Below are 13,302 nucleotides of genomic sequence, written 5' to 3'. Positions count from 1 at the left end.
ATAATTCTGTGAATCACAGTGTTATACTAACTGAATCACTCCTATTATCTTAACGGAAATCAGGGGATCGATCAACTCGTGGTGTCCATTATCATAATCGTAACGGGAATTTACGACTCCCTTTGACATCTCTCCTCGCTATTACGTCTCCCCGCGATTGGTCAAAAATACATATATGTCTAAGAGATCGTTTTTCATTTTCGAAGTAGTTTTAGGTTAGTAAAAGAAAGAAATAAATATTGAAATGCTTGTGCGTTATAGAGATTGCTGATCTCCGTGATGTGTTTATAGAAGCAGTAAGTAAGCAGACGCACCATGCAGATACAACGTTGCCATGGGCATGCGGGTGCAGGCAAGATTCAAAGTAATAGTAGCAGCAATTATTTCTAAATATCTCGGAACCTAAGGCCGAGCGGCGGTTATATGTATAGGAAAATGTTGCTCGGAATGTTGAGTTTTATAATAAATTTAAATATCAGCAAATTCGGCCGTGCAGCCTTGCTTCTGAACATTTACAGAGTATCATTAAAAAGCTGCAAATTTTTCTAATTTGTTTGCGTAAGCAACGCCATACGTCATTCTTCATTTTATAATCCATTATTTGTTATATATTCCATTTTCGTTCCTATAGTTCAACAATATTAGAAAAATGTTTTCAGCTGGAGAACGATTTCCGTACGTTACTTTACTACATACAGTATGATAATTATGCTATAAAATGTCGTTACGTATACCAACTTATACTTACAAATACAGGATAAATTATTCTGTTCTAGACTCTGTTTTGTTTTTTACTTCCTCATTAATATATGAATGACAATAACGAAAAAATTTAATACGTATATTTATATCTTTAACCTCCACATACACATATCATGTAGCTAATGTTAGAAAAGGTATAACATTTATGACGTAGAAGTGCAGTAGTATTAGGCGTGTAGAAATATGAGAACTAATTAAGTTTGTGCTGCAGTAGAATTAGATTCTATGTTTATTAAGTGAATACACATATTTAAAGAGATATTGCATCCTGCAACCGTACGCATCAAACAAATCGCAAACATTTTTTAATTTATTTGCGTAGGCGAGAAATGCCATCGGCAAGGGGTAATGAAAACAAGCTATGTTCTTTATATCGTATATTATTTTGTATATTCGACCGTGGTTCTTTAGAAGGTAACAAATTTCTGCGTAGATGTGGCAATTGATCCAAGTGAGCACCATGTGAGCAGTATATTGAATATACAGGACATTCAAATAGTGTTGGAGTTCGAACTGAATAATGTAGTATAGACTGCGTGAAAACCGGGAACGGGGAAAGTGGACTAGGAAAAAGAGTGTGATCAGAGTGTGCTGCGAATTCTCAACTAATTGGCGATCAGTCAGGTTGCAACTGATCTGTTGCTATCGCGAACCTTGAACGAGATTAACGCTCAAGGTGGAGGTAAATTAAAGATTCCGAGTAATAGTATGTTTAGTTTAATTATATGCATTCTTTAGTATACACGAAGAAAGTCACTAGCAAGTTAAGATACAAAAGAATGAAGATGTTTATTTAATACGGTTTAGTATAACACAGAGTTTATGACGCTTTGATGAGGACTATTTTAAGACTGCCTCAAGGAGGTTCGCCTGGTCCTTATATATTAACTCTCGCGCCCCGGCTTTTCCTTGTCACCATAGATTGTATGGAATGGGGATCTGTTCCTTTCAATCTTGTAATTGTGTAACCTCGTGGACGCATATTCTCTGATGATGCTGATTGATACCTGATGTTTATTTTTGAGCGGATCCTTCGGGCACTTAGGGTGCTTATTATCCTCTTGGTGAGGTCCGCATCGTAAGGTTTACAACTTGGGAGGTAGGAAATTCGGACTTTTCCAAAAAAGGCAGTTGTGCTGTCCATGTTATAAAGGGACGGAACGCTCCGAATCCCGTACATATACCACTGCCAAGATTAACGATTTTCCTTGCACGACGTGGTAATAGAAGGATGTAATATCTTTCCAAGATGCTTGGAATAAATGTCGCATTCCTAATCGGGATAGACGCCATATTGATTCAATAAGGGCTAAAGGCGAATTTAAGCTGTTTCACACTGAAAGGGCACTGTTGATGATTCCTCTACGGTAAAAATGAAGGATGAAGGCAGGTGTATTTACACCATTTCGATACGACATTTTCACGGAATCGGTCGATAACGTCATTGCGTTCCGATCATCTCTGTGTTCACGCGTCGTTTGAGTAACAGTCTCGCCGATCTTTGTGATAAAAAAAAACGAAATGTTAGAGCTCCTGTGTAACACCAAGCACTCAGTTGATCAGTGTGAGGACCTCATCGTGTATATCGTTGCGCGTAAATCCGATCGGCAAACTCGCGCGGACCACAAGATCTCACTGGGCGTTTTCTTGGCGCAAATCACTTACTTCACAATCGAATCGTTCCGCGCGGCTCCCGTGCATGCTCTCAAATTGGCGGAAGTGCTGAGTTCTGTGTTAGCGATCGAGACGACCATAATTAGATCACGGTGCGTGTACCAACTTTGATTAAACATTGTTTATATGCTTTATCATATATTAATTACTTATGGAAACATAAATCCTCCCTACTCGAAAATTTAATGAGACGTTTTCCGATATGCTGTTATGGATTTTAATCCGTAAGCAGTTTTAATGTCTAATCTATGATTTTTCTTACGAAACATCGCGCAAGATGGTTTACGTTCTCGAATGCCATAATCATCTTCCCTACGACTTTTACGAGGTAAGCTGCTGACCTACTTTTGTTCGTATAAGCAACAAAGCGCAATTTTTTAGTTCCCGAGTTTCATCTTATTTTAGCATTAAGAATCTGTATCGAAACTTATGTACGTTATCAGACGAGTATCGATATTTTCGTGGTGATTCAAGTACTGTAATTGTTTAGTATGGATTAGAAAAGAACCAATAACGATAACTGATACCTTTGCATTTGATATGTGGCTCATGAAAGTATTCGAACGCTTACATATGCAAACTTGAATGCCCGAAATAATGTATATTAAAGTAATTTTCTTAGACAGGCAGATGTCAAAAGGAAGATGGAATTCTTAAGATTATGTCAGTAAAATTTGAAAAGGATTCAACAACGTAGGTGGGAGTATGATACATTTATTAGAAACACGCATTGTAAGTGACTTACAAAAGTATTTGAACTCTACATATATTATTAAGTTATTTAATATTAATATTTTGTTGAACTACCTTTAGCAGCAATAGTATGTTTTAATCGACGTTCCATATTGCAAACCAATGATTTTGTAAAGCTACACTCAACGGAGTTCCATATTTCTACAATTTTATTTTTCAATACTTGCTTTAAGATTACCTAAAATTTATTTAACCTTTTTCCGATTTCAGCCCATAAATTTTTAATCGGATATATGTCTGGACTTTGAGTAATTAACATGTGTGATGTGTTATGTACGGTCCATTCTCTCACAATTCTAGCAGTATGCTTAGGATCATTATCTTGTTGGAACTGGAAAACTTCCAGTAATCCTAGTTCACGGGCACTTTCTTTGAGGTTATTCTTTGATATATTTTAATACTTATATTTATCAAGTATTCCTGCAATAAATATCAGATTTCCGGTGCCACTGGCAACCATGCAACCCCACACTATGATCGATCCATCTCCGTGTTTCACTGTTTGATGTAAATGTCGAATTTCTAATTCCGTATTTGGTTTTCTGCACACATAATTTTGACCATCTGAGCCAAAAATGTTAAACTTTGACTCGTCCGAAAAGATGACTGTGTCCCAAAATGAGTTATCTTTATTAATATAGGTTTTTGCAAAAGTCAATCTTTTCTTATGATTTACCGCATTAATATGTGCCTTCTTTCGCGGTACTCTGCCATGGATATCATTGTTTCGTAAGATTCGTCGATATAATTCCGGGTGAACTTCTTTATGAAACATCAGCTACCATACTTGCGAGTTGAGGAGCGGATGTAGTAGGATTTTTTTTAATTCGCGAATGATAACTTTCTCCTCTCTTAAAGTCGATTTCTTTCGTCGACCTGATCAAGCTTCGTTTGCAAGTATTTCCTGAATCATTGATTTTTTTACGATTTAATGTATTGTGGACTTACTTCTGTTCACAATTTCGGCAATCTCGTTATATGATATGCCGTCCTCATGTAGTCGGAATATCATTTCTCTTTCACACTTTTGTTTCAGACCTTTTGGTATACATTTTAAATACTATTCTTTTTTTTTTATTTATTTGTTGAAATTACAATCAATTCTCGCGTTGAGAATTTTCAGTAATTTTTCTGGCGTGGCGCAGTGACATGGCTGTTTATTTACAATAAGTTAATACTTATTATAGATAGGTATAATTTATAAGTATTATAAGTAAGTGCATATGCTTAATATGGATAACTAAATGAATCTAACGTTTAGGTCTAGCAGGTAGTGCCTCTTCAGCCTGCGAATCTGGTCCGTCGTATCAAGTAGTAAAGTGATTAGGGGGTTTCGGTGTTTGTTGACTCTTTTGCTATATCTGTCGCTATATTTTGCTATTTCCTCTTTGACTGTGGGTATCTTGAGGTCGCGATGGATGGTTTCGTTGGTAACATACCAAGGTGCGCCTATTAAGGATCTTAGCGTTTTCGATTGGAAGCGTTGAAGTATTTCAATGTTGGAGTTACTTGCTGTTCCCCATAGTTGGATTCCGTAGGTCCAGACAGGTTTTATTACGGTCTTGTAGAGGGTCATTTTATTCTGTATGTTTAGTTTGGAGCGTTGGCCCGTGAGCCAATAGAGTTATTTTAGTTTGTCCTTTCGTTGCTTCGTTTTATCTGAGATGTGTTTCTTCCACGTTGTCTCTTGTCCAGGGTCATGCCCAGGTATCGGACTGAGTCCCTGCTAGGAACTGTTGCATTGTTGATGGCGACCTGGGGGCAGGTTTGTTTTCGGAGCGTGAAGGTGACATGTGAGGATTTCTTTTCGTTAATTTTGAAGCCCCATTTATGAAACCACTTTTCCATGGAGTCGAGACTTCGCTGGAGAGTGGATGAGGCTATTACCGGGTCTGCGTGGGTAGCTAATAGCGCTGTGTCGTCTGCAAATGTCGCTATTGTTATCTCGCTTGATATAGGTATGTCGGCAGTGTAGATGGAGTACAGTAGGGGTCCGAGGACACTACCTTGGTGTATGCCGGATTCTATTGGGAATGTTGCGGAAGTGGCGTTTAGGCATTTAACCATGAAATGTCTATTGTTTAGGTAGGATTTTAGGATGGAGTTTAGGGGTGAGGTAGGATCTTTTTAAGCTTGTATAGTAGCCCTTCATGCCATACTTTGTCGAATGCCTGTTGGATGTCTAGGAAAACCGCTGAGCAATATTTTTTCTTTCCGAGTGTTTGGCTGATCGTATGGGTTATGCGGTGGATTTGCTCTACTGTTGAATGTTGTTTTTGGAAGCCGAATTGGTGATCTGGGAGTGTTTTCAAGTTCTCTAGGAGTGGAAGGAGTCGATTCGTGAGCATCTTCTCGAATAGTTTAGACAGGGTAGGTAAAAGACTGATTGGGCGATAGGAGCTGGTTTCGTATATCGGTAGTCGTCGAACGGAAAACCGAACACATGGCCACCAGAAACGACTGGTTTCCCCCAAAAACGAAGTCACCCCGTTCCACGCTGGTGGGAAACTTCCCCATGTCCTTCTTCATTAGCAAGGGTCATAACCAATCAGCATCGCGTATGTTTACCCTCACCTCCTTAACGAAAAGTGTGAGCAACGAATCCGTGTTCTTCACCCTAAGAGCACAACCACACCAAGCTTTCCTCCGGTAAAACACAAGGGCGAAAAGCTCAGTCTCAATCAAGCATCTCGTCAAGCAGGCAACAATCCGAATACAGTGAGTCGACAAATCCATCAATATACGCGATAATCCGTCTAGAGACTCAGGTCGCACTCATTCGTAGTCATCTCATAGCAAATATTCATTTTGTGTTGCACCGAAGTTGTTGGTTTGTGAAAATATATAATAACCTGTTAGCAGCAGCGTTATCTTTCATTTAACTACCCTTATTATCCCAAAAGAAATAAGGGATCGAACGATTCGCAGCGTCGATTAGCAAATCGTAACGGGAATTTACGACTCCCGTTGGCGCGCTTCTCCGAGATCGTGTCTCCCCGCGAACGTGCGAAAACACTTCTATTGCTACGTTCGTTGCTTGGAGGTAGTCTTTCTGGAATGATAGAAGGGCTTAATACTTGTTTTGATTATGATTCCGGTGCCACCGTGGGCCTTTCCGCTGGGGTGTTGGGTATGGTAGAATTTGTAACCATTTATTTTCAGGTAGTTTTTGTCGGTGAAGTGAGTTTCCGATACGAACATTACGTCGATTTGCTGGTGTTTTAGGAAGAGTTCTAGTTCAAGTTTGTGTTGCGCTAGACCGTTGGCGTTCCAAAGAGCTATGCGCCTTGGTTTTATTTTGCGTCGAGGCGTATTAATTTATCCATGATGAGTGTTAGTAGCGATAGCAAATTATTTATTTGCTCTGATTGTTTCTCTATTAGCTTTTCAAGCCTAGAGAAGTTGTCTGTGTTAGGCAAGTTGGGGACACTATTTTGGGAAAGATCCCTTTGGCTATTCGGGTTATTTTGGATGCCTTGTACTGCTTGGGCATAGGAGGTTGAGGTAGTGATGAATTTAGTAGGACTGGGTGTTTGGTTGGTTACTTCTTTTGCTCTGAGTTTAGGGTACCTGTTTGTGTACAGGGTTTTGTAGGCTGAGCAGCCTTTATAGTTGACAGGATGGTCACCTTGACAGTGGATGCATTTCGCTGGGGTTTCCGGTGATTTAGCGCACTGGTCAGTGGAGTGAGTGCCTGCACAACGCAGCGGAAGGTATGGTTGCAGTATTTCTGCGTATGACCGTACCTTTGGCACCTTTTGCATTGCACTATTTCTTTTTTCATAAGCGGTGGTTCGAATTTTACTATTGCGTTCATTAGGCGACTGATATTGTAGATTTCCTTATTGTTAGGCTTTTGTTTTATATCTATGAAAAATAAGGATAACGGGTCTTTCGAGACTCTATGCCTTATATTACTTACGTTGATGACTTCGTGGCCGAGATTTGAGAGTTCGTATTTGAGTTCGTCTATGTCTGCTGAGTGGTGGATGTTTTGTAGGATCACCCGGAAAGGCCTTTCCTGTTTGAGTTGGTAGGTGTGGAAGTTGGCGTTCAGGGTCCTAAGTATCTTGGTGAGTTTTCTGTAAGCTTCTGGGTTCCTCGGCAGTATTTTTATTTTATTCTTATTTATCTTTAAGTTGTAGTCCTCCTTGGAGATATCTCTCTCTAAGACTTGATCATTGTTTGTATGTCGATGACGTCATCCACAAATATTGGTGGGGGAGGGGGATTCTCTGTGCTTGTGGGTTTGGCGGCGGGTCTGCGATTTCCATGGCGTCGTTCGTGGATTGCTATACGGCGAACCTGTTGTGGGTGTTTATTTGTATCGTTGATTGTTCGTTCCGGGTGTCGTTCATGTCTGGTTTTGATGTTTCTATTTTCCGTTTCTTTGTAATATTAGCGTCGTTGGTGCGGAGAGTTCTGCTACACTTCTGCCACGGAGGAGGTAGCGCGGGGTAGTTGCGAGTCTGCTCCGGAGAGCCTGATCGCGATTGCTGGGCCATCATCGAGCCAGTTAATTCAAAATGAATAACTAGTCGTGAAGCTATGAGGCTAGTATTCGGGTTCGGGTTAGGTGCGTGGAATTGTCTTCTCCCTAAAGGGTAGAAAACACTTGGCTGTGTTCACTTTCGACGGTTGGGCGACACGTGTTGTTTTCGGACAACACTGGGCACTAGAGACACGTCTGCACGCTTCGGCACTCCACAGCGAACTGTAAATATTATTGTGCTCATTTTTACGTTACTGTTACTGAAACGATATCCTAACATTAAGTGAACCTATCAATATTTTCATTTAGTAAATATTTTTACATTCGGTGCAAAGAAAGATGAAAAACTATCATTTTATTACAGCGTTCGAATATATTTGTAAGACACTTATCATGAATGTTTCTAATAAATGTATCATAACTCTTGTCTATATTATTGAATCGCTTCAAAATTTTGTTGATATAATATTGAGACTTTCCCGTCACTATAGATAGCAAATTGTTATAACAAATTAATTTAGTACACCTCATTTTGTTAATTGAAATTTGTAAATGGAAGCGTTCGAATACTTTCGCGAGCCACTATATATCGATAAGAGATTGAAATTTGTAGATAGATATCGATAGCATCGATGCAGTATCGGTCACATCGTTAAATATGTGTTATAGAAATACGAACTGGTGGTTCGAATACGCATTCATAATATACGTTTACAAATATATTAAATATTTATCAGTGTCTTTTCATCCAAAGTTGAGTCGTCACTAAGATCTTAATGTGAATTGAATTCAATAGTGATGAATCTATATCGTTCTCTAATAACTGTTTTCAATAAAGTTGTCACGACCAGTACACTTCAAAACCGATGGGCTGAAGACGGAGACCCACCAGATGGCAAAGGAGTCCACGCGACAGCAGGAGGTCCAGAATCCAGACCCGACAGACCATCCCTACTTCATAAGATAACCACTTGTGTGGGTATGCGACCAAGTTGTAAGAGCTCCGGTCTTGGAAAGTCACTGCTGGAGCTCGGAACTAAACTGTCATTAGTGTAATCAAGGTGTTAGTAAATAAAATCTCTTTTTCTTATTTTCATCTTCGATTTTTTACGTGACAGCATCAGCGTGATGCCATCGCTTATCTGCTGTTTCTATAAACACATCATAGCTGGCGTGAAATGATCTACAGAACGGATGAACTCGTGAAAAAGCGGAGAAGTTTGTCAAAACACGTAACGACGAAAATGGCACTCAATGTCGCAGGCTAATGGCCTCGCGCGTTTAGCGGTTCCATTCTGCAGAGCGGCAGGCGAGGCACTCGCCAACATTAAGTGCCATTACCGTTGTCACGCGCTCAGAAGCAGTAACAGGGTAGACAAGAACTCCTGCATGCCACACCTATCGAAATAATAACCAGATAGTAACGGAATACTATAAAAACCCTACCAAATTAGCGCTCGATACCTCTTTTGTTATAACACTCTGAACCGACACTCTGTTGGATTCGTACAATAAATTTTACTACCATATCTAAAGTACAAATTCCTTTTTACCTCATTTGTGAAACGTTTGAACTACGCCGCGAGGAGACACCGGCGATCTGTCAATTTCATGATTTCTTGTGTCTCCAAAGTGACCGTTTTGTCATACCGTCTAGCATTTACATTGAAAACAAAACATGATTTTCCAGCTTTTTCGATGTTTGCTTAGCAAAGGTGTCTGTTCTATCGCGTACTGGTGTTATATATTCTCAGTGTTATATTTTCTACACCTTTAATTTTTGAAATAAATTGGCAAATCTAACCAAAAAGCGTTCTAATCGTCCTTAAATCATTATCTATACACATTTAAATATTTATTATCAATAACAATATATATCATTTTATTCAAGAGAGTCCACAGAATTTTTTGTCCAAAATGCAACTTGATCGCTGCTACTATAATAGCACAAAATATCTGCGAAGTTAAGAATTTGAATTTTTCTCACATTTTTTCTCAAAATTGAGTTATTCAAATTCTGCGAGTTCAGCAAAAAAATGGTTTTTAGATTCGTATTTAGCTCAGAAACATGCATAAGACTCAGTTATTGAAGATTGTAAAACTAGATACGTGTTCAACAGTGTATTCATATTGAATTTAGATTATTCTTTCAATTCGGCCGTCATTAAAGTCCGATGGCATCAGCCTCCTCAAGGTGCGATGTCCGGATTGATCAGTATTATTATTTTTCAGGAACAGGGTTCGGCTTTATGTAGTTTTTAACACCCACCAATATGTGTAAGACTTGTGCGTTCAAAAGATTTTTTTACATTTTTCAGCTAGTTTTGGGTTAGTAAAAAAAGGAAAAAAAACGAAGTCAGTATTAAACAGTTCGCCCGTTATAGAGATAGTTCGCAGGTCGCAGCTATGTGTTATACACACACAACAACAGTAGATGAGTGGTCACACCATGCTGACGCATGCGTTGTCTTATAGGCCAGATTTAATATTGTAGTAATGGCAATTTTCTATAAATGTTTCGGAAACTTAGTGAGTTTACCACTCATATATATAGGAAAAATATTGAGTTTCACAACATACTTAACTTTCCTAAAATCAGGAGGGCAGCCCGTTTTATCCACAATCATTAAGATTAAATATAAAGTATGATATAACAAAATCCTTAATTAATTACCTATTTAAGCACAAAATATTGAGAATAATTCTTAAATTCAGTAACTTATAGAAACCTCTCAATTATATTAGAATATTCCGCTATTTGATCTTTAAATTCTAAAGGAAAAATACATGAACATTGAATCATGGATGACAAATAGCACGGCAATTATTCTCTTCTTTCGTGTGCAGCAACGAGTCTCTTTAAGTGACGTGGTGGTATAAGAGCAACGAAAGTTCTTGGTAAATTGTTTCTTAATATTCTAGGAGTATGAATTAAATCTATCTTGTGATCATTTAACATAGAGTATTAATGCAAAAATCATTAGCCCCAATCATCAACGAGATCAACCGGAAAACATAAAAACGTATATTCTATTGTATAAACGATTAAACAATAAATGAAATTATAAATTTTGTCAAAAAGGAAAGAATTTGTACAATTTCATACTTGCATCCAATCATTTTTAATTGTAGTTATAATTTTTAATTACATTTGAAGTGTGTTTTTAGTAAATAAATGGTAATGTAATCAACACTTAAAAATAGTTCACCAGAACGGCAGCGAAATACTTCTCGAATTATAATGCCAATAATTTCATTATGACATTCATTCCTTATTAATGAACATATAAAGGCCTTCGGTAATTTTTATTTTAATATTTGAACATAAATGGTAAACAATTTAGATTTTATGTGAATTTATTTTCTATTAATCTTTTGTTAATTTCAATGAATATATGCATATTAGAACACCACCTCCCATACAGTGTTATTATGTGAAATTAAATATGTATTATATATAATATGTCGGAGAAGGAAGGACAGCGGGATTTCCCGTCTGGAATGTTGGGAAAACCCCCAATACCCTAGTACAGACTTTTACTATAGTTACATTTAAGCAATAAAAAAAATAAGAAATAGTTTTAATGTTCCAACCTGGTTTTATGACGATAGGTTCGGGTTTAAGGTGACATAGCGGGTCACTAGACGTAGCTACGGTCACGGGAGGGACGTGTACCTGACAGAGGTATGGAATGATTATATGGCTCTCCTTAAAAACAAAGATTGACCCGAGAAGTGGGGACAGGAGTATATAAGGGCAGTTTCATTTGGATTACGAGTTAGTTAGTTAGTTAGTTGTTGGATGAATTGCTGATTGAGTTATCGAGAAAGTTATTCGAACCGTGTATTATGTTCGTACTCGTCATCGATTAATTGTCTGAACTGTAACCAATTCCATTATTGTAATAAACTACACCTGTGTTATACTACATTAATGGCTGCGTCCCGTGAAGAATCATCTGACGCCCGCAACCTTGCTCCCAGCGTTACTCCGACATATATAATAACTTTGTTTGTTAATTACGAACATACGAATTTTCCAATGTTTGTTTATATCTCTCCTCGGCGCATCCTTTATTTTATTGACCAGATATGTCGTCATGAAAGTCATATCTTTAGATACAACTCCACTTTCGGCGACGTTTAACTGCGCAGCTGAATCAGTACTTATAGCGTCCCCAAGCGAATAACCTACTAATTTAGGATTGAATTCCTGTATATAGGAAAATTCATCTATGAAAGAAGTACTTGCATTCATAGCAATAACACAAATCAAAACAATGTAGATATAAGAAATGTAGAACCTTTAAGAACATTAGGGAGAGTCAGACACTGTCGCCAAGTTCCTTGACTTGCCTTCTATGCCTCTATTTTCAATGTTCATGTATAAATATAACGTATAAATTGAAGTAGCTCCGGGGCCGATTGTTAAAGAATCATCCATTGCGGCAATGACATCTATGTCTCCGGGTATTAAACGATGAACCGACTCGGGAACTTTCGAACACCTTCCGCCTAAACAAATTAAAATAAAGACATTAGAATACACACGAACTTCGAAAGATAAGCATCAATTTTACTATTCTTCAACTACAGTTGGGTGAGGAGCTTGTAGTATTACATATCTATCTTCAAAAGTGATATTAATAAAACAAGAATATGAATGGACTGGAAATCACTTTGAAATTCTTGTAGTCACTACAAACCATAAAGAACAGCGTTCTTCACTGAAATTTCCTGCTACAGAAATTTACGGATTATTTCCTAAGATAAATTATACATATTATTAGAAATAAAAGAAATCTGTGATTTAAATTGAATAATAATTTGAATGAATAAATACGACAATATATTTACATATATTTATATATTTACGAGTGATAGCATGAAATATTTGATAACAATAATCATAAATTTGGTTAAATACCTGTTACGTTTTACGGAAAAGGGACGTCTGTTGGAACTTCATCTTGAAATTTATTTTCATGCCATAATTCAGACATCGTTCATCATCATCATTTTTTGTAGCTACAAAATAGTCTTTTTAAAACGTTTTACGAAAATATTTTTGCGGATAATGTTTATGCGAAAATTTCAAAATTCCGATCATGTAATGCAAAAGATATGTGAAAGTCTCATCGTGTTCGAACCGCTCGCATATCAGACAAAACTTCAATCCATGTGAATTAGCGTCAGCGTCAGCGTAATCAGATTTAATATTGTGTAAATTAGAAGGAGAATTGAATGGGTTATGGGTTGAGCCAGAGTAGTGCAATAACACTACCGTGAAATAATTTTCAGTGAACCTATTGATATACAACATGTTGCACTATGTCGTACCTGTTTCTCCGCAACGTACACACTTGATAGCTTCAACGCAACTTCGTACGGTTACAAAGGCAAATAACCCGCGGCTATTGAGTCTTACGTTAATTTCTGAGTGAGACGAAGACTCAGTAAGGACCTCGATAGGACGCTTGAACTAAGTCGATAGCAGGCGAATCGAAATCACTCAACCATGAGATGTCGATGGCATAATGTCAAAGAATAAATAATAGAACATAGGGACATTGTTTAAGGGATCTAGCCACGGTGTGATTGTCAGAGACCGCACACCACTT

The 13,302-nt window shown here is 37.8% G+C and overlaps 1 pseudogene; it reads right to left on the bottom strand.

The window, feature by feature from the left end:
* Positions 1-10,400: 10,400 nt before the first annotated feature.
* On the bottom strand, positions 10,401-12,684 carry LOC117213207 (annotated as a pseudogene).
* Between the last annotated feature and the right edge of the window lie 618 nt (positions 12,685-13,302).

The sequence above is a fragment of the Bombus bifarius genome, unplaced genomic scaffold (assembly GCF_011952205.1).
Source record: "Bombus bifarius isolate JDL3187 unplaced genomic scaffold, Bbif_JDL3187 scf7180000008521, whole genome shotgun sequence".
Classification (NCBI taxonomy): Eukaryota; Metazoa; Arthropoda; class Insecta; order Hymenoptera; family Apidae; genus Bombus; species Bombus bifarius.
The sequence above is the reverse complement of the archived record's forward strand: the minus strand, read 5'-3'. Positions and strand labels throughout refer to the sequence as shown.